The sequence below is a fragment of the Eulemur rufifrons genome, chromosome 19 (assembly GCF_041146395.1).
Source record: "Eulemur rufifrons isolate Redbay chromosome 19, OSU_ERuf_1, whole genome shotgun sequence".
Taxonomy (NCBI): Eukaryota; Metazoa; Chordata; class Mammalia; order Primates; family Lemuridae; genus Eulemur; species Eulemur rufifrons.
This window is the reverse complement of record NC_091001.1, coordinates 7,609,534-7,630,250: the sequence shown is the minus strand read 5'-3', so window position 1 is coordinate 7,630,250 and position 20,717 is coordinate 7,609,534. Positions and strand designations below refer to the sequence as shown.

The following is a 20,717-nucleotide window of genomic DNA, read 5'->3' as shown; positions in this document are numbered from 1 at the left end:
ATGGATCACTTTTGTAATGCTTGAGTCATGTCTGTAAGGGCCCTCATCACCCAAATAGTATTCATTGTACCTTCCTTTCCACCCCCTACAATCACAAATTTTGAATTATGCAGTTGTGACAACCAAATAACTAGGCAAAGATAATGAACAGATGACTGTGAGGCAGAATCCAGCACAGACTAAACACGTCCTGCTCCTGGCTAGACCTCAGAATGAAAACTTTTATATATATAAATTAAAATATATACTAATTTTCTCATAGCCAACATCAGTCCCAAGCTACGAACAGTTAATTATCTCTAATTACAAGGGAATCTTAAAGTGAATTGTTTTTGTGACCATGAAAACCAAACCATTAGCTGTATAATACATCCTGTGTCTTTACTTAATTTTCTTTTCTGAATGAAGTATATTGCTTTTAGAATGAAAAACTTATTGCAGTAAGAAAAAAAGGCTTGTGTGTTAAGTGAAAACAGCATACTAAAGCAGACTGCAAAATGATATATAATTAAATTTGAAAACACAGCATTAAAAAAAGAGGATGCAAAGAACTATTAACAGTTTATTATGCTCATGAAAAATAGCATGGTAGGAAACTCTGGGTTGAGGAACTGGAAAATTTACAGGCAGGTAGGATTAGAACACTAGTTCCAGGTGATCCTAGGAAAGTCCTTATAAGTGTTAAAAAGAAACAGATTATTACCAACATTTTACTTATCTTAAATTAGTAATAATGGGTAATGTGATTGTACAATTATCCATTGTTCTCTAGAAATTTTTTGGAATCACCCTTCCTGTAGTTCTACCAAGAGGCTTACAGTTAATTTTTTCTTTCCTGTTTTATCTCCAATCAATTACAAATTAATTTTGATTTGAGGTAGAGTACTGTATATTAGGCATTTTTGTTCTTCCATCCAAACATTCAATTTTTTTATATTTTATAACTTGAAGTTTCTGACTCCTGCTGCTCAGATTCCACTGTGGTACCAGACATAAACTGAACACATGACTTAGTTCTTTCCCTTTCCTTTCCAAATAAATCCTACCTGGTACCCACATCAAAACATAACAACATAGTGTAATCTGACTGTCAGTTTATCTTCTACACATCTTAGATCCATTCCTTACACAAACACAAAAAAAAAAGAAAAAGAAAAACAGTTCTAAGAACGCAGAATTACCACAACTTAGATTTTTCCTTCATTTTTCTCAATGCTGTACTATAAAAATGTGTACTCTTATTTAACCTCTCTATTCTTTTTCCAATCCCCAGTTTCCTCTCTCCTTCAATAAAGTTTAGTTCCCTGTTCCTTCTTCCAAGAGCAACATTACTAAGAGATTCATTTCCCTCCCAAGAAATGAGTCAGAAATTCCAGTATGCTCCGTGTGAAATTCTTGTGATTAAGGTTTTTAAAAGAATTTTAAAGGTTTTCAATTTTAAGGGTTTTAAAAGAATTACGACATACCCAGAATTTAAATTTGGGGAAGGATTATTGTACATTAAAATCATTACACTGGTTACTGTTAAGGTGGTCAGATGTTTTTTTCCTTGTTTTCCTACTTTTCTTTTCTATAATATTACTTTTTGAACCAAATTATGTATTTACATATGAGTATATAAATGTTTAAATATATGTACAAATTTACTTGAATATGTAAACAAGATACTACTCAAAAATTGAATGCTGATGCCAAACTCCCATAACATTAATAACTTTAGGGTAAGTTTTTTTAATCTATGGTGAGATGTTTGCAAATAGTCCTAACCCTTAAGAATCTAGTATTTCCAAATAATTCTATAATTGGTTGCCCTGGAAAAGGTACCCAAGTAGTGAAGGAGACAGAAATAGTGAGACTTTTCAGTGTATAGTTTTGAGTCTTCTGAATTTATACCATATGAATATTTTAAGTATTCAAAAAATATTAATTATTTTTTTTTTTTGAAACAGGGTCTCACTGTTACTTAAGCTGGTCTTGAACTCCTGGGCTCAAGCAATCCTCCTGCCTCAGCCTCCTGAGTAGCTGGAATTGTAAACATACCACCACACCAGGCTTTAACTTTTTTTTTTTAATGCTAATCTTTTCCGTATTGTCCCAATTTTAGTATATGTGCTGCCGAAGTGAGCACAGGCTTTAACTTTTTAAAAGAATAACCTTATAGTAAGTTTCTTGTTCTCTCTACCAGAACCATTAGCTCTATGGACAAAGAATTACATCTCAATTTTCTCTTGAACTAAATAAGCTAAGTTGTCTAAACCCTCTGACCCTCGATCATTTGCTGAATTTGTTGATTAGAGCTAATACATAACAAAAGGGATTATAACTCTAAGTAAATGTATTACAAAATGAACCAAATCTCATCAATGAAATTACAAAGTAATCTGTATAAACACACCCTACAATGATACTTCCAAAGTCAGCCTTTTTAGCTGGGTGGGGTGGCACATGTTACTCAGGAGGCTGAGGTGGGAGGATCCAGGAGGCTGAGGTGGGAGGATCCTCGAGCTCAAAAGTTGGAGGCTGCAGTGAGCTGTGATTGCGCCACTGCCTCCAGCCTGAGCGACAGTGAGACCCTGCTCTAAAAATATAAAAATAAAAAAATAAAGTCAGCCTTTGACCTAAATCTGAGGCAATCATTCTTTACAAAATCAGTTTTCAAAGTTTACCTTTCTCTTCCCTACTCTCTCTTATCTGGAAGCTTTAACAATGAAGAGAATCAAAATACTGAAACAATAGTGTATATACCACAAACTATTAATATTGGGATAGTATTCTGTTAAATTATGTTTAAAATAAAAGCAAATGGGAATTCATTTTTGAATTCATTAAAAAACACACATGAGACAGAATGCGGGGGGTGGGGGGGGGGGAATGACAATGCCTAAGCTAGTTTTATTTTAGATCTTTTCCCAAGGTACATCCAGAATCGAAGACATTATCTGGATGCTTACCATAGCCAGGATGGCAAGCCAGGAAACAAACACACACACAAACAAAAAACGTGGAGGGAGGGGAGGGATAAGAGAGAATATTACTCCTTCCAAAGCAAGGCCACTTCTTCAGAAATAAGTGGAGCCAGCATAGTAACTTAAAAATACCAGTTACATCAAATCCATGACTATTCAAGCCACAGGATTAAGCCTTGGCTAACACAGAAAAGGACTTCAAGACATCCAGGCAGCTCAAATGTTCATAGCAGCACAATTTACAATTGCAAAGATGTGGAAACAACCCAAGTGCCCATCAATACATGAGTGGATTAATAAAATGTGGTATATGTATACCATGGAGTTCTACTCAACCACAAAAAACAATGGTGATCTAGCACCTCTTGTATTATCCTGCATAGAGTTGGAGCCCATTCTAAGTGAAATATCCCAAGAATGGAAAAACAAGCACCACATGTACTCACCATTGAGTTGGTTTTAACTGATCAACACCTAAGAGCACATATAGGAATTGCATTCATCGGGTGTCGGACAGGTGGGAGAGGGGAGGAGGGGATGGGTATATACACACCTAACGGGTACAGTGCGAACCGTCTTGGGGATGGACACGCTTGAAGCTCTAACTCGGGTGGGGCAAGGGAAATATATGTAACCTAAACATTTGTACCCCCATAATATGCAGAAATGAAAAAAAAAGAAAAGAAAAAGAAGTTACCAGGGGCTGAGGAAAGGGGAGAATGAGGAGTCAGTGGGTACAGTTTCTGACTGGGGTAATGTAGATGTTCTATAAATAAACAGTGGTGATAGTTGCATGACACTGTAAATATACTTAATGTCACTGAATTATACACTAAAAAATGATTAAAATGAAAAAACAAAAAAGACATCCAGGCAGGAATTGTCACCAGGGGCTGCTGAGGACAATTGACACTGTCAAGGAAAGGAAAATTCATTCAATTAAGCCAAACTCATTTGAACACCTTGATCCTGAACACTGTGGCAGGTACGAAACTGTGATGAGCAACATGGGGTCACTGCCCTCAAGAAAACCTCAAACAGATATGGGGTTCTAGGAATTGCACTTAAAAGCCCCAGAGTAACAAAATTCACTCAACCCATTATCTTTTTTACCCATTCTCACTTGATTATACTTCCCAAGCAGCAAGCGCTATTGAATGGCAGCTTTCATGTTTTTAAGGTGTTGTAATTTACAGAAAGGATCACACGCTTTTTTCAACATGCATGTCAGATCCTGTGGGGCTGCTGAACCTCCTGCTGAGAAGAAATGTGAGTGGTGAATAGACTCAGTGGGAAACAACATTACGGAACACAGATTTGGGGATGAAATGGCAGCAGGGATGCATATATAACACATGCTCACCTTTCCTTGCTGCTAGATCCTTTATATTCCACAAGCCTATCTTTGGCATATATTGAATATAAAAGTGACTTGTGAACTGCTATGTACTATGTAAATGTAATGAATAATCATACTTTACTATTACTATTTCTACAACAGTCCACTTTTATGTGAGAAGTGGAGATTGAGTCCTGATGCCCCTGTGTTACATTTTTAAGACCAACTATCTTCTTTATCTGGCCTGGGAGAAGTAAACAATAAAAAAATGTTGCACCAAGAAAAAAAAAAAAAAGAGAGAGAAAGAGAATATTACAAGCCAGCAATCAATCCTTTTTCTAGAACTTTCTGAACATACCAACCATAAAATATATTTATTTATATTTACATATCAAAATCACAAATCACAAATAAATGGGGAAGGGATTGCTATTTCAATAAATGGTCCTAGAAAAACCTATTAGCAGTTAAGAGGGAAAAATATCAGTAATCCTAGAAGGTAAGTATTTATTTGACCTTTGGAGGACTTCCTAAAGATATACACAATGCAAAATAATCAAATTTACAACATAAGACTGTGCATAAAAAAAAATCCCAAATAAAACTAAAACAGCAAAAGAATTAGGAAAATAAACAAACATTCTTCCAAGATCAAGGAGCCAAAAAAAAACCAAAAAACTAAACATTCCACTAATATGGCTGGCAAAGACATCGTAATAACATGGAGCATATGCAGACAGATTATTAAATAAGATAGAGCCATTAATTCATTGTATTTGAAATTATAAACTATAATAACTTTTCTGGCTATACGAATCCAGATGTTTAAAAATGTTCACGTCCTCTGACTAATCCCACTTCTAAGACTCTATCAAGGAAAATAATCTGAAATACAAAGATTTATATACAGAAATGGTTACAATAGCTTTAAAACAGTGAAAAATTGGAATCCTAAAAGTCTGACTCAAAGGGAATATTTAAATTATGATACATATTGTGACACATTATGCAGCCAAATGTTTCATTTGTTTTTATTAAAAAAAGAGAAAGATCACAATATGTTAAAAGGATATTTAAAAGGATATAAAAAATAAACATAGCACATGTACATGTTTTAAAAGGCACAGGGAAACACATACAAATGAAAAAGCTGAAAGAAAACATAAAACTTTTCCTAGCACTATGGGAGGCTGAGTTAGGAGGACTGCTTAAGCTCAGGAGTTCCAGACCAGCCTGAGCAAGAGGGAGACCCCATCTCTATTAAAAATAGAAAAAGTAGCCGGGCATCACAGTATGGCCTGTAGTCCCGGCTACTTAAGAGGCTGAGGCAGGAGGATCGCTTAAGACCAGGAGTCTGAAGTTGCAGTGAGCTATGATGATACCAACTGCACTCTACCTGGGCAACAGAGCAACACTCTGTCTCAAAAAAAGCTAAATAACTAAATAAAAGAAAAAAGAAAAAAGAAAACATAAAACTTTAATATCTGTTATGTCTGGGTGGTAGGATTTTACTTTTCACTTTGTACATTTTTCAAATATCATATAATGATCAGATATTAACGTGTATAATCAGGAAAAAAACAAGTGAAGTAACTCAGGAACGGAAAACCAAATACCACATGTTCTTACAAGTGGGAACTAAACTATGGGTACGGAGGGGCATACAGAGTGGTACAACAGACACTGGAGACTAAGAAGTGGGCACAGTGGGAGGGAGGTGAGGGAAGAAAAACTACCTATTGGGTGCAACGTACACTATTCAGATGCTGGGTACACTAAAAACCCAGACATCACCACTATACAACTCATCCATGTAACCAAAAACCACTTTGTACCCCTACATCTACCAAAATAAATTTAAAAATCAGGAATAAAAAATATTAGATGCAGTAGCTAAATCCAGGGAAATTGAATCAGTTTCTTCAATGAATAAATGGCAAAAATCAAATAAAACTTAAGAGACAGCAGGGGGATGGTTATAGATTAAAAGAAATTTAAGATATATCAATCTTGATTCAAACAAACCTAGTAAAAAGACATTTACAATCAGGAACTTTGAACACTAATTAAATGACATTAACAAATTATTAATTTAACATAACTACAATGTTAATTATCACATCTAAAAAGAGTCCTTGCCAGGCATGGTGGCTGACACCTGTCATCCTAGCACTCTGGGAGGCAGAGGCGGGTGGATCGTTTGAGCTCAGGAGTTTGAGACCAGCCTGAGCAAGAGCAAAACCCCGTCTCTACTGAAAATAGAAAGAAATTAGCTGGACAACTAAATATATATAGAAAAAATTAGCCGGGCATGGTGGCGCATGCCTGTAGTCCCAGCTACTCGGGAGCCTGTGGCAGGAGGATCGCTTGAGCCCAGGAGTTGGAGGTTGCTGTGAGCTAGGCTGATGCCACAGCACCCTAGTCCAGGCAATGGAGTGAGACTCTGTCTCAAAAAAAAAAAAAAAAGAAGAAATGGGTCTCAATGAAATATAGCCATACTTAATAATAGTTTATATTCAAATGTAGCTTTCTAGCTACTTTCACATATGTTAAGATGTTAATTTTCCCTTCTGACAAAATCAAAGCAGGAAAATTATCCTTGTTTTAAAAAGGAGGAAAATAGGTTCAGATAAGCTAGTAATTTGACCATGATTACACATCTAGTATGTGACAGATCTTGTACAGGAAGTCACATTGTAAGTTCCTGACCAGGACTAATTCCACATCTGCCAGATATGACCAATTATGTTAGTTACATTTGTTTCACCCTTACAAAGACAACTTTAGAGCAGTACAGAAATTAGATAACTATCGATTGACTTCCTATTACTTCTTAACAATGACATGCTTTTCTCTTAAACTACATTTGCATCTCTGATGGGAAATAGGCAAGGGAAGAATGCAGAATTAAATTCAAATCAGTCAATTACTATTTGTTAAAAATTGTGCTAAAGCTATGCCTGGAAGAAGTTAAAGCGATTTAAAAAATTTAAATGTTTAAAATAAACCTTGTTATACACCCTAAATATCACAAATCTCTATGGTTAAAACTCCCTGATGGTTAAAAATCCCTGAAACTTATCATAACAAATTTTTAAAACCAAAATAGTCAAGCCATCATAGTTACCAACTTTTTTTACCAAGGCTCATCACTTTAGAAACAACTTTCTCATAATACTGATCCAATAAGGTGACCCAATAAGGTGATGAATCTACTTGTAGATTCATCTATCTACAAGTAGCTATTTATAACAGTAAAATACCCATCCTGCAAAAAAAATCTACCTCTGAAATTCTTGTATTTTTATAAGAGAACAAAAGCTTAAAAATACCTTTTCAGAGGGCATACTATTCAAATGGAAGAGACTAGAGCAGGCTAGAAAGGAGAATAGAAGTTTATTTTCAACAGAGAGGAATGGGAATTTATAGAAGCAACAAGGTCAGCATGACCAGGAGGCCTGTACAAGATATCACTGTATAGGTCAGATATAGATTAGAGGATACCAACTCCTCATTTATTCATATTCAACAAACCACAAGTTCACAAGTGGTACTATCACAACTTTGGAGAGCTGCAGCAGTACTCACCCACTCATTTAAAGAGGACAGAACTGAGACCCTGAGAGCTTCAGTAACTTGCCCAAAGTCACACAGCACACAGAGGTGGGATTCAAACTCTCGACTTCTCTCGCTTGGCTTCTCTCACTTCCACTTTCTTGAAAAGGATGTATCTACCAAATCCTCAGGGGACTAAGTAACCAGCAGAAGAGTTCAGAGGGGAATATAGAAGAAACAAAAGGCAACCTCCAAGAGCTTACAATCAAGTTGATTATCAATTTAAGTTATTTAATATAACAATATAATTACATATACCAGTATATAATTAACAGCCAAAATAAATATTACAAATTACTTGTGATCACCACCCTGCAGAAAGCTCAAAATTCAAGAAAAGAAGAACTACTTTCCTTAACCTTCCATCCCATTGCTACTAGGCTTAACTCTTCAAGGTCATCAAGAATTTCCTTGTCTCCTAAATTCTTCCATTTCTCTGCAACACAAGATTCTGTTAAAGATCTACCCCCAGGCTGCCACCACTTTTCCAGAAATTCTCATTCAATGTGACCCTGTCTTCATAGGTATCTATCTTATTGGGCTGCTAAAACAAAATTACACTGTATAACTTATAAACAACAGAAATTTACTTCTCACACTTCTGGAGGCTAGGAAGCCCAAGATCAAGGTGCTGGCAGATTCAGTGTCTGGGGGGACTTGCTCTCTGGTTCATAGTCAGTGCCTTCTCACTGTGTCCTACTGTTGAGGAAGGGGGCAAGCAACTCCCTAGGGCCTCTTTTATAAGGGCACTAATCCCTGAGGGCTCCACCCTCATGATCTAATCACCCAAAGGCCCCACCTCATACCATCACATTGGGAGTTAGGATTTCAAATGTGAACTTGGGGGAACACATTCAGAACACAGCACTAATCACAGCAACAACAAAAATAAATAAATGGGACGCAATCAAATTAAAAAGCTTCTGCACAGCCAAGGAAACCTCATGAGAACAAACAGACAACCTACAGAACTGGAGAAAATATTCACATGTTACACATCCGATAAAGGGCTAATAACTAGAATTTATTTAGAACTCAGGAAAATCAGCAAGAAAAAAATCAAACAACCCTATCAAAAAGTGGGCAAAGGATATGAACAGAAACTTTTCAAAATCATCAGGGAAATGCAAATCAAATACACAATGAGATATCACTTATCTCCAGTGAGAATGGCCTTTATCAAAAAGTCCCAAAACAATAAATGTTGGTGTGGATGCGGAGAGACAGGAACACTCATAAACTGCTGGTGGGACTGCAAACTAGTGCAACCTCTGTGGAAAGCAATACGGAGATACCTCAAAGAGCTACAAGTAGACCTACCATTTGATCCAGCAATCCCATTATTGGGCATCCACCCAAAAGAACAAAAGACATTCTATAAAAAAGACATCTGCACTAGAATGTTTATAGCAGCACAATTCACAATTGCAAAGATGTGGAAACAATGCAAATGCCCATCAATACATGAGTGGATTAATAAAATGTGGTATATATGTATACTACGGAGTTCTACACAGAAACAAAAAACAATGGTGATATAGCGCCTCTTATATTATCCTGGATAGAGCTGGAACCCATTCTACTAAGTGAAGTATCCTAAGAAAGGAAAAACAAGCACCACATGTACTCACCATCAAATTGGTGTTAACTGATCAACACTTAAGTGCACATATAGTAGTAACATCCATCGGGCATCGGGCAGATGGGAGGGGAGAGGAGAGGATGGGCATATACACACCTAACGAGTGTACAAGGTGTTACACACCGTCTGGGGGATGGCCAGCTTGAAGCTCTGACTTGGGTGGGGCAAGGGCAATATATGTAATCTAAACATTTGTAGCCCTGGCATGTGCTCAAATAAAAAAAAAAAAAAGAACATCGCACTATGTCTTAGACATTACCTTCTCTTTCCTCAGTGACCCCTTTATTCTTTATATTTGGTTCATATTCTAGGAATCACTTTAGACAGCACTTGCTAAGACATCATGGGATAGCAGAAAGAATATCCTAGATAAGTGATTCAGGTTAAAGCACTACTGAGAAATGGATAAATTATTTAGCCTTTCTGTGACTTCAGTTTATACATAGCAGTGATAACTGAAACTATTCACTTTAAAGGGCTGTGCAAAGATCAAGTGAGAATTGCTAAGACTGCTTTATAAACTGAAAATATGCTGGGGTCAACTGAAGTCTAAGTTATCTTTAATCCTAAACTCGAGTTCTCTGTGTACTGCTTTGGAGTGTTTGTGTCCTCTGGGGGCTACAGCTATCACTTACCTGCATAAAAGGGAAACGGAAGAAAGAAGTCTTCTTTCTAAATCTTGGTTCCTTACCCACTGATTTCCTGTCCTTTGCTGGCTGTACTTTACTCTTATGCAATCCCAAAGATTCTCTCTATACCTGGTTAAATGTACCATAAATGACCAAAGGAAAACTTTTCAATTAAATCATCTTTGTTTATATTCAATATCACAACCCAAAGTATCATATTTTGAAAATGTTTTCTAAAATTTTTACTCAACAGTATTTATTAGTCATATTCCAATTTTTCCACATTTTAAACTCAAGGAAAAAGCGACCTTTCTCATCGATCAGCAACAGAAAAACTCAAGAAAAGATATAAAAATTCCACACTAGGTGATCTCAAATCATAGCAGACATAAGTTACTTATAAATGTTAAGAAAGCAGGTTTCAACAGCTGCATTACAAAATACTTGTGAGTTCTGAAATTGTGAGGTATACCACAAGTAATGTTTTTGTGAATGATCTGCATCATCCAAATAAATTAGAGCGGAATCAAGACATTTTTCTTGGTATCACTTCATTTACTTGCTGGCCTATATGATTTTTCTGAGCAGAAAGTAGTAAAGTTATGGACACTGCTCTCCAAACCCATGTAACTCACAGCCTCTGTCATCCATATGACAGCCAGGATGACATATGTGCACAAAAATGTCATTCATCATGTCACGAAAAATGCTTAGAACCACTGTGACAAAGCAACTATTGCTAAATAAAATGAATAAACAGATTTAAAAGTCTGTTCAAAGTTTCAAGCAAATCGGTTTCTTCTACATTACTTTTGCTAAGAGTAACTAACAAAGCAACAAAATACATATTATGTAAGGAATAAACTTGTTTTTAAAAAACTATGCTGCAAGATAAAATATGATAGCAGCCAGAACTCTGACCTCTAAGTCTGGTGCGTACACCATGAAGATGCTTACTATACCCCGAACTGGATTTGAAACACTTTTATTAGCTGTTAAATTTTGAAAGCTCTGCATTTGTAATACCTGTGAATGAGAGCAGTCAAGCATAAACCAGCTTCATTCTGTATTTTTACAAAGCTGAAACTCACATCTGTGCTTTGACCTAAATTTAAAAAAAAAAGGAAATGAAAACTCAATATGAAAATAAGCAAAAAGAAGGAAACTTTCTCCAAAACAAACCAATAAAGTTTAAAATGTTATTAAAAATACATAAACCCAAATATACACCTAAAAATTAGTTTAGTTTAGAAAAATATACACTTTTTCAAAGTTCTTTTTAAAAAAATACATTTATAGTTTAAAATTTCAAATACCAAAACTTAAAAAAAACAGAAAAATAAAAGGTATTCTCCTCAGAAGCAGCTTCTATTAAAAACTTCCATGTAAATTTTCTAAGCATATGCAAGTAATATATGCTGCATATACTTGTTGAATTACGATAAAATCATTTCAAACCATTAAAAAGTCTTTAATATGGCTTCTTTTTATATTATTAATTGGTTGCTATAATTATTCAGAGTTTGGGTTAGCTATCTGTTATTGATTGATTGAGACAAGATCTTTGTCACCCAAGCTGGAGTGCAGTGGCATGACCATAGTTCACTATAACCTTGATCCTCCTTCCTCAGCCTCCTGAGTGCCTAGGACTACAGGAATGGATGTCTGACTAATTTTTTTATTTTTTGCAGAGATGGAGTCCTGCTAACAGCCCTTCTTTTTCTTTTTTAAAAATAAGACATGCTCGGCCGGGCGCGGTGGCTCACGCCTGTAATCCTAGCACTCTGGGAGGCTGAGGTGGGCGGATTGTTTGAGCTCAGGAGTTCGAGACCAGCCTGAGCAAGAGCGAGACCCCATCTCTACTAAAAATAGAAAGAAATTATATGGACAGCTAAAATATATATATAGAAAAAATTAGCCGGGCATGGTGGTGCATGCCTGTAGTCCCAGCTACTCGGGAGGCTGAGACAGGAGGATCGCTTGAGCTCAGGAGTTTGAGGTTGCTGTGAGCTAGGCTGACGCCACGGCACTCACTCTAGCCTGGGCAACAGAGTGAGACTCTGTCTCAAAAAAAAAAAAAAAAAAAGACATGCTCGTTATTAAAACGTTGCAGAGGATAATACATAAAGCCAACAATGAAATTTATAATCCTCTCAGAAGTCATCTCTGTATGTATTTCCTTCTAGTCTTTTTTTTAAACTAATATTTGGTGTAAATGACATGTAGTACCTATATATTCTTATATACTTTTTTTTTGTTTCTTGGGTTTTTTAAGAGGTTTAACATAATGATCTTTTTTAACCATGGCTTTAGAAACCTTATGAACAGGATTTTTAACTGGCTATGTAGTATAAGATATTTTAAATAAACCGACTTGGAGTTTTCATTTAATGTTGGGCATGGACGTAGTTTCCAGTTTTTCACCAATATAAATCATATTATGGAGAACCAAAGTTTTAAATAGTTAACCCAAAGCTGGGCCTGTTGGCTCATGCCTGTAATTCCAGCCCTTTGGGAAGCCAAGGTGGAAGGATCTCTTGAGGCTAGGAGTTAAAGACCATCCTGAGCAACACAAAGAGACCGCCATCTCTAAAAAAGTAGAAAAATTAGCCAGGCATGGTGGTGTAAACCTATAGTCCCAGCTACTGGGGAGGCTGAGGCAGGAGAATCACTTGAGCCCAGGAGTCTGAGGTTGCAGTGAGCTATGATGATGCCACTGTACTCTAGCCTTGGCAACAGAGTGAGATCCTGTCTCAAAAAAACAAAAAGGGGGTCTGGATGGCGGTTAATGCCCGTAATCCCAGCGTTTTGGGAAGCTGAGGCAGGAGGATTGCTTGGGCCCAGGAGTTCAAGTCTGCAGTGAGCTACGATTATATCACAGCTCTCCAGCCTGGGTGACAAAGTGAGACCTTGTCTCTAAAAATAAGAAATAAAAAACCATAACATATGCAAAGAAAGTCAAGGGACTGGTATATATACTCTGTAAATAGTCAATACTACTATTATTGATATTCAGAAAGGAATTTTTTAATTTTATGTTAATCTTCTCTGTATCATTCCAATTTTAGAATATGTGCTGCCGAAAAAAGCACAGGTAATTTTTTTTTTTTTTTTTTTTGAGACAGAGTCTCACTCTGTTGCCCAGAGTAGAGTGCCCTGGCATCAGCCTAGCTCATAGCAACCTCCAACTTCTGGGCTCAAGCAATACTCCTGCCTCAGCCTCCCCAGTAGCTGGTACTACAGGCGTGGTCTCGAACTCCTGGGCTCAAGGGATCCTCCCTTCCAACCTGGTCCTCCTAGACTGCTAGGATTGTAGGTATGAGCCACTGCACCTGGCCAGTAATTGTTTTCTAATTTCAGACTCAAATAATTTTCAGCCCTCTTTCAAAATGGCTTTGAGTGCGCACTGGCTGTGCTTGTAGTCCCAGCTACTCAGGAGGCTGAGGCAGAAGGATTGCTTGAGTTCAAGAGTCTAGGACTGTAGCATGCTAAGACCATGCCTGTAAATACTCACTGCACTCCAGCCATGGCAACACAGAAATACCCTGGCTCTTTAAAAAAAAAAAAAAAGAAAGGCTTTGAATTTCCCAGAACTGTTCTTTAACCTTAAGGCAGGATCCACTGATTCTGCCCAGCTAAAGTCAGAAACAACCGTTCATATGGTTAGTACTTGTTGTGTGGACCAAAACATGAACATGCACATACACACCCCCCGCCCAAAACAAAACCCTTTATTTATAAGCCTAAACTAGTACTTAAGAAGTTTTATAACCTTTAAAAAAAAATCCTAATTTAAGTCACAATGTTAAGGCCGGGCGCGGTGGCTCACACCTGTAATCCTAGCACTCTGGGAGGCCGAGGCAGGTGGATCGCTCAAGGTCAGGAGTTCGAGACCAGCCTGAGCAAGAGTGAGACCCTCGTCTCTACTAAAAATAGAAAGAAATTATCTGGCCAACTAAAATATATATAGAAAAAATTAGCCGGGCATGGTGGTGCATGCCTGTAGTCCCAGCTACTCAGGAGGCTGAGGCAGGAGGATTGCTTAAACCCAGGAGTTTGAGGTTGCTGTGACCTAGGCTGACGCCATGGCACTCACTCTAGCCCAGGCAACAAAGCGAGACTCTGTCTCAAAAAAAAAAAAAAAAAAAAAAAGTCACAATGTTACAAAGAACAGTTGGGATTTCTGCAAAATCTTTACAATTTCTTGCAGAAATCTCTGCAGTTTATGATGATCCAAAGGTAATTCAAATAGTAAAACAAATAGTATTCAAATAGTAAAACACCCAAATCAATGGAGAAAATGTAGGAAGAACTCAAATGACTATCAACAGAAAGTGCTAGATGGGGTTTTGGTTTGGGGAATGAGAAGCAACACACAAAGAAGGAGAAAATACTCCAATTTTACTTTAAGCCTGGTAGGCTCTCAGTACTCAATACAAGAAAACAAAAAGACCTACGAGCCTTCCTTTGCAGTATGTTTCTCAAAGTAATCTCCAAGCTGTGCAATTTCAGACAAAAAGGCCAAGTAAACAATGGTCTTCATTGAGGACAAGATTGGAAATGGGACAGAAAACATTACCTTGTCCTTCATGAAAACATGGCCTATCTTAATCGAAATATCGTTACATTTCTAAACTCTGTAGCTCAGGGGCAGTAGAGTGATTAAAAAGATAGATTTGGGTTCAAATCCAAGTTCTGCCACTATGTCTCATTGTCTTCATTTGTGGGAATATCTACATCTGACTTGTTCTGCAGTTAAATGAAAAATATGGAAGAGTAATTTTGAGCATAGTATCTGACATATAAAGAGTGTTCCACGACACCAATCGGATATCAGACTGAGGTGGGGATGGGGGAGGGGATGGGGGTATGCCTACACAATGAGTGCATTGCGCACCAGCACCGTTTAGGGAATGGTAACACTTGAAGGTGCTGACTCGGGAAGGAGGGGTGGGGGGGAGAGACATATACCTACATGATGGGTGCAACGCGCACTACCTGGGGAACGGACACGCCTGGAGCTCTGACTTGGCGGGAAAGGCGGTACATGGGCAACGTATGTAACCTGTAATTCTGTATCCCCCATAACAATAAGATGAAATAAAAAAAAAAGAAAAAAAAAAAAAGTGTTCCAAAACATGGTAGCTATCATTACCACTATAAAGCAAGCAATCTCTCAAGGAAAATCCATTAAAAGATTAAGAGAGAGTCTCAAAGTTTAATTTGAGTTAAAATCATCTGATGGGTTTATTAAAAATGCAGATTCTAAGGATGATTTCTCCCAGGGTATTAATTCAATAGGTCTAAAGTAAAATGTCGGTGTCTTCTGGCCCAAACGTCAAAGAGAATAAAGGTACTGAACTATTAAAAAAAAAAAAAGGCTGAAAATTTGGGCTTTTCCAGAAAGAATTTGCCTAAAATACATAGTATGTTCAAAGGAATACAGACATGTTCACTAAGTTCATGCCTTCAACGCTGAGTACCTACTATGCAGTGAAAAGGATGGACAAGGTCCCCATTTTTATAGAGCTTTATTTCCAGTGTAGAAGACAGAAAGTAAAAAATAAGGGAATTCCAGAGAGTGATAAATGTTGTAAAGAAAATAGAATGGAGAGATGGGACAATCATCTTGAAGAAGCAACATCTGAATTGGGACCTGAGTGACACGACAGAATCAACCACTGGAAGAAGAGTACTGAAGCCATAGGGTATAGCAAGTGCAAGGGGCCTGTGGCAAGAGCTAGCTTGGCAAGTTCCAGGATCTTTTGAACCTGCTAGTGGGGCTGGAATACAGGAAGAAACTCATGTGGCCAGGCTCCAAGCCACTGAACTAGGTAGAGGGATACAGCTAAGATTAAGGCGGCAGTGCCAAAACATGTATACTACCTGGCAAGCCTTGGTAAAGAGTTTGGATTTTATTTTGAATGTGGATGGGAGACTTTCAACAAGGGGGTGCCAATAAGATTTACATTTTAAAGGATCTCTGAGGCTGGTAAGAGGAATGCACCATAAAAAGTCAAAGTGGAAGCAAGAAGACCAGGAAGTCACTGCAGTGGATCAGGTGAGAGACGATAGTCTGACAAAGGTGGTGGCAGCAGGGATGGGAAGAAGTAGACAAATCTAGAATACATATTAAATACAATAATTTAAGCCAAATCAAAGAAAAAGAACTAAGTCACATAATGAGTAGTAAGCTCTGGGACTAATTACCCAATAGGCACAGAATGAAAATAGAGATTTAAAGGTTTTAGGCAAGGTTATGAGAACTGGACCCAAAATGGGTATTAGCAGATTTAGGGTACTTCATGATATGTATTTCTCCTTTGAAACTGAGATGAAGAGGACATTTTATTTTCTTCCATAGCAGGCTTTTTTGGTGCCACTGTAAAGCACTGGACTAAACGGGCACACACCCATGACTCAATAAAGCATATTAAGTGTGATGCGAAAAGTCTTCCAGGACCTTGCCACAGAGGGCCTGAACAGCTTCAGCGTTTCGAACATAGAATAACTATGGATTAGAACTAAATCTTTACCTGAATCAAATCACTAAATTAGCAAAAACTATTTCAGTTTCCATATTGTCAATTCAGGCTGTGCACTACTTTCCCAAGCCTTACTTTGCCACACAATGCATATTTATTTAAGCCTTACATTATCATAGAGATTTGTGAGGAAACTGTTTAAAACCATTAATAACTACCATTTGCCAAACATACAATAGTCCCCCCTTACTCATGGGGGATATGTTCCAAGACCCCTAGTGGAGACATGAAACTATGGACAGTGTCGAACCCTATATATGTGTTATAGTTTTTCCTTTGCATACCTGTGATAAAGTTTAATTTATAAATTAAACACAGTAAGAGACTAACAATAAAACAATTATAATAACAATATATTGTTATAAAAGTTACGTGAATGTGGTGTCTCTCTCTCTCTCTCTCTCCAAATATCTTATTGTATTTTTGGACTGAGGCTGACCACAAGAAGCTGAAACCTAGTATATGAAAAAGCAGGTTACAGAAAAGCATATGTCGTATGACAACATATTTGTATAAAATACATAAATGCAAAAAAGTCTGGAAGGATATAAACTATCATTAACATTTTGGTAATCTTTGGGTGGGAGGATTACTGATAATTATTTTCTTTTTTGCTTATCTGCTTTTATCAATATTTTCTCCAATTCTCACAAATTAGTTCAAGCCAGCAAAATTATTGGTTATAGGTTAGCAAAAAAGGTCAAAAGCTGAAAAAGAAGAACTTCAAGAAAACTTTCCTTCATCTAAATCAGCAGGATTCCAACTGTGGTAGTAAGAAAAAAGATCTCAAAGGCACACACAGGAGAAAAAGATTCTTTAAGAGGTCCATGTTATACCACAATAAGGACAATTTCCCTTCAAGGAAATAATCTAAATATCTAAGAACTCTTCCTGGATTTGATAAGGAGTAATTATCACATTCTTTTGTTGCTCTTTCATGTTTCTGTTAACCACAGAAACACTTCAATTAATGAGTTCTCTGGGGGGGGGGGGGGAATGTTCTTTCCAAAAACCAAGTTAGGACAAAAAAGGTTTGGTTTTCCGACCTCGACGCTGGAGGGGCGCGGAGGGCGGCAGCTTCCCAACAGGCCAAGGGAACCTACGCCGCCAGTCGCCTTAGGTGGTAGGGAACACACGCTTTCTGCAACCTCCACAGCCCTGGGCAGCGAAAATGTCTCTGAAGAGTCTCAAGACGAAAACACCTGGACGGTCTTACGTTTTCCAAGTTATTGAATGTATAGCGGCCAACCGTTTCTGACAATAAAACACAAAAACTGGAAGGTCTTTTCTACAAATGTAGGTATTACGTGCGTGAAACGCTCATCCGACTCTCTTGATGCAAAACTAAGACATTCGATTATTAAGGCCACATCCTCGATTTTGCCAACTAAGGCGACTGAAAACATCCTACTGACTCTCTGCAACTAACAAACATCATCTTGGCTAAAATCATGACGCATAAAAACAGCCACTCTGGACAACTTTGCCTTTAAACAGCAACGGGGACCTCAGGTACTGCCGGTCACACGCTTGTCGCATACTATTTGTTCCCATAAAGCGTGCTACCTCTACTGTCAGCCCTGGTTCCACTTGCTGAACGGGAATAGAAATAGAAAACGGGAATCCTTTAAATTCGCGACACCATAGGAGCTTAAAAGCTCTCGCTTTCAGGTGGCAGCTTTCCTGCCTCATGTCACAACAAAGGACGCATCCTAGTGACTTCGCCATACCCAGAAACGGTTGAGGGAGACGGGTAAACGATACAGTGTGGTTCAGGGTTTGTGAGTTCCTCCTTCCAGCTGCGACTCTCTTCTTTTTACTCCATTACACGCCTCCACCCGTGTTGACTATCTAGCCCTAAAAATAAAACCAGCCGTGGCTACCGTCCACTTTCCTGCCGAGCCCCGACTCTGACTTCCTGCAGAGAAAGCCAAATTGCAGGCTGTCTGCCTCGCTCTTCGCCGGGGGACGCGGCTCCTCCCGGGGCAGCATCGCCAGCCCGACCAGGGACCACCGACCATCCCGAGGAGCAGCCCCGTTCCGCCGCAGCAGCCGCCGCAGTGCCCGGGAATCTGAGGAGCCCCCAGGCAGAACCGGGGCGAGGGGGAGGTGGGCTAGCAGACGCGGCGGGGAGGGGGAGACACTCACCCGCCCAGACAGTAACCGAGGGGGCGGGGAGGCTCGGGGCCGGGACCGAGGCTCGGCAGAAAGACCGCCTGGAGCTTCCGGAACGCTGCGGCTGCTCCGGACGCCGCCGCCGCCGCTGCCGCTGCCGCTCCTGGCCGCCGGCTTCCTCCCCCTCCTCTGTTTTGATTCGATTGACCACGTCACTCTTAGCCACAAGACCCGGATCAGCCGGCTCCTGAGGGCGGCGGCGCAACAGATTGCAGCGTCTCCAGACCCCAGCCGCCCCGCCTGCCGAGCATGCGCGCGCCCCACGCCCGCCCTGTGTGTCGGGGAAAGCGCCACGTCACGCGGTGCGTGGGGGCGCCGAGCGCAGGGATGTAGTTCCGGTTGGGAGGGGTGGGGCTGAGGACTGTGAGGGAAGCAGGCCGAGAGCTCGCGTCTGCTAGACTGAGTCTCTCGCATAGTCTCCGTTTCGTCGGTGGTGGACAGTGTCCTCTAACGTGTGTCCCTTTGCCGTAGGGTTTAGAATATCCGGGTAGAGATAGAGGTGGGTACAAACTGATATCTGCCGAGACAGGCTCCCCTTGTAGAGATTGTTTTCTGATCACTCAGGCCCAGGTGAAAATTGGAGATCTGGGATTGCAAAAGTACGTCGAGTGCGGACATTGTTGATCCCCTTTGCCGTCCCTAACATTTTTGGACCGGAAAGCTGTCTAAAATTAAGTTCAGCAGGAGTACTGGAGGAAATACGTGACCAAAGATGATTTGCTGGTCAGGGGAAGGGAAGCACTGTTGGTGGACAGCCAGCCTCAGCCTTTGTTGCTTTGGTCTTAGGCGTTGGAATAAGGATGCTGGTTGTGGGTGAACAACCTCACTCCTTTTTAGATCAAGTTGATGCTTACTACTCTCCCATTCTATCCTCTTAGTCCCCCCGGTGAACCTTTCGGGCCCAGGAAATTTCCTAAATTGGCAAAATTTAGAACCATATTGTTTTCTTAGGTGAATGGACAATCTTTAATTAAAATGAGACCAGTGGTAAAAATAAAAGTGTGAATCCCAAACAAAGATTTCACAAAAATACCCCTACCAGTCCTGCAGGCGAAGTGAAAGTTAGCTGTAAGAAGCTGTCTTCCTTATTCTGATTTGACCTTTTTACCTACCCAGACTTATACCTAGGCTATTTGGTTAATTACCTCTCAACAAGCTGAGTCGCCTTCAGCAAATTAGTATAATCTGCAAGAGTTTTTTTAATTAAAGTGGATGTTGAACACAGGCAAAGGTCTCTAGAAAATTAAAGGTTTCCGGTAAAACTCGAAGTGTTTACTAGTTAATTAACAGATTACGGCCGGGCGAGGTGGCTCACGCCTGTAATCCTAGCACTCTGGGAGGCCGAGGCGGGTGGATAGCTCGAGGTCAGGAGTTCGAGACCAGCCTGAGCAAGAGTGAGACCCCCGTCTCTACTAAAAAAATAGAAAGAAATTATATGGACAGCTAAAAATATATATGCAGAAAAAAATTAGCCGGGCATGGTGGCGCATGCCTGTAGTCCCAGCTACTCGGGAGGTTGAGGCAGTAGGATCGCTTAAGCCCAGGAGTTTGAGGTTGCTGTGAGCTAGGCTGACGCCACGGCACTCACTCTAGCCTGGGCAACAAAGCGACACTCTGTCTCAAAAAAATAAAAATAAAATAAAATTTAAAAAAAATTAACAGATTACAAGTAGGTCCAAAGAAGTCAAGCTTCTTGGCCCTTAATCTGTAATCTTGAACTCTACTTACTCAAATTCAGAGAGTTGGAGGTGAAATCTAGTGCCCTAATGAAGTTCATGGACTGAACCTGTAGCAGAGCGGCTTTAA

General features: G+C 39.2%; 1 protein-coding gene across 3 annotated transcripts in view; it reads right to left on the bottom strand.

Moving 5' to 3' along the window:
• The window catches only part of SMIM14 (small integral membrane protein 14), a 68,237-nt gene extending 49,078 nt beyond the window's left edge, over positions 1 to 19,159 (bottom strand). The window contains exon 1 of one of the 3 annotated variants that reach the window (XM_069494276.1): positions 18,885 to 19,159. The gene's annotated coding sequence lies outside the window, so the exon portion shown is untranslated. Of the gene's footprint in view, positions 1 to 11,217; positions 11,272 to 17,782; positions 17,967 to 18,884 lie in introns of those variants that run through there. The other 2 variants (XM_069494274.1, XM_069494275.1) reach the window with 2 other exon arrangements.
• Between the last annotated feature and the right edge of the window lie 1,558 nt (positions 19,160 to 20,717).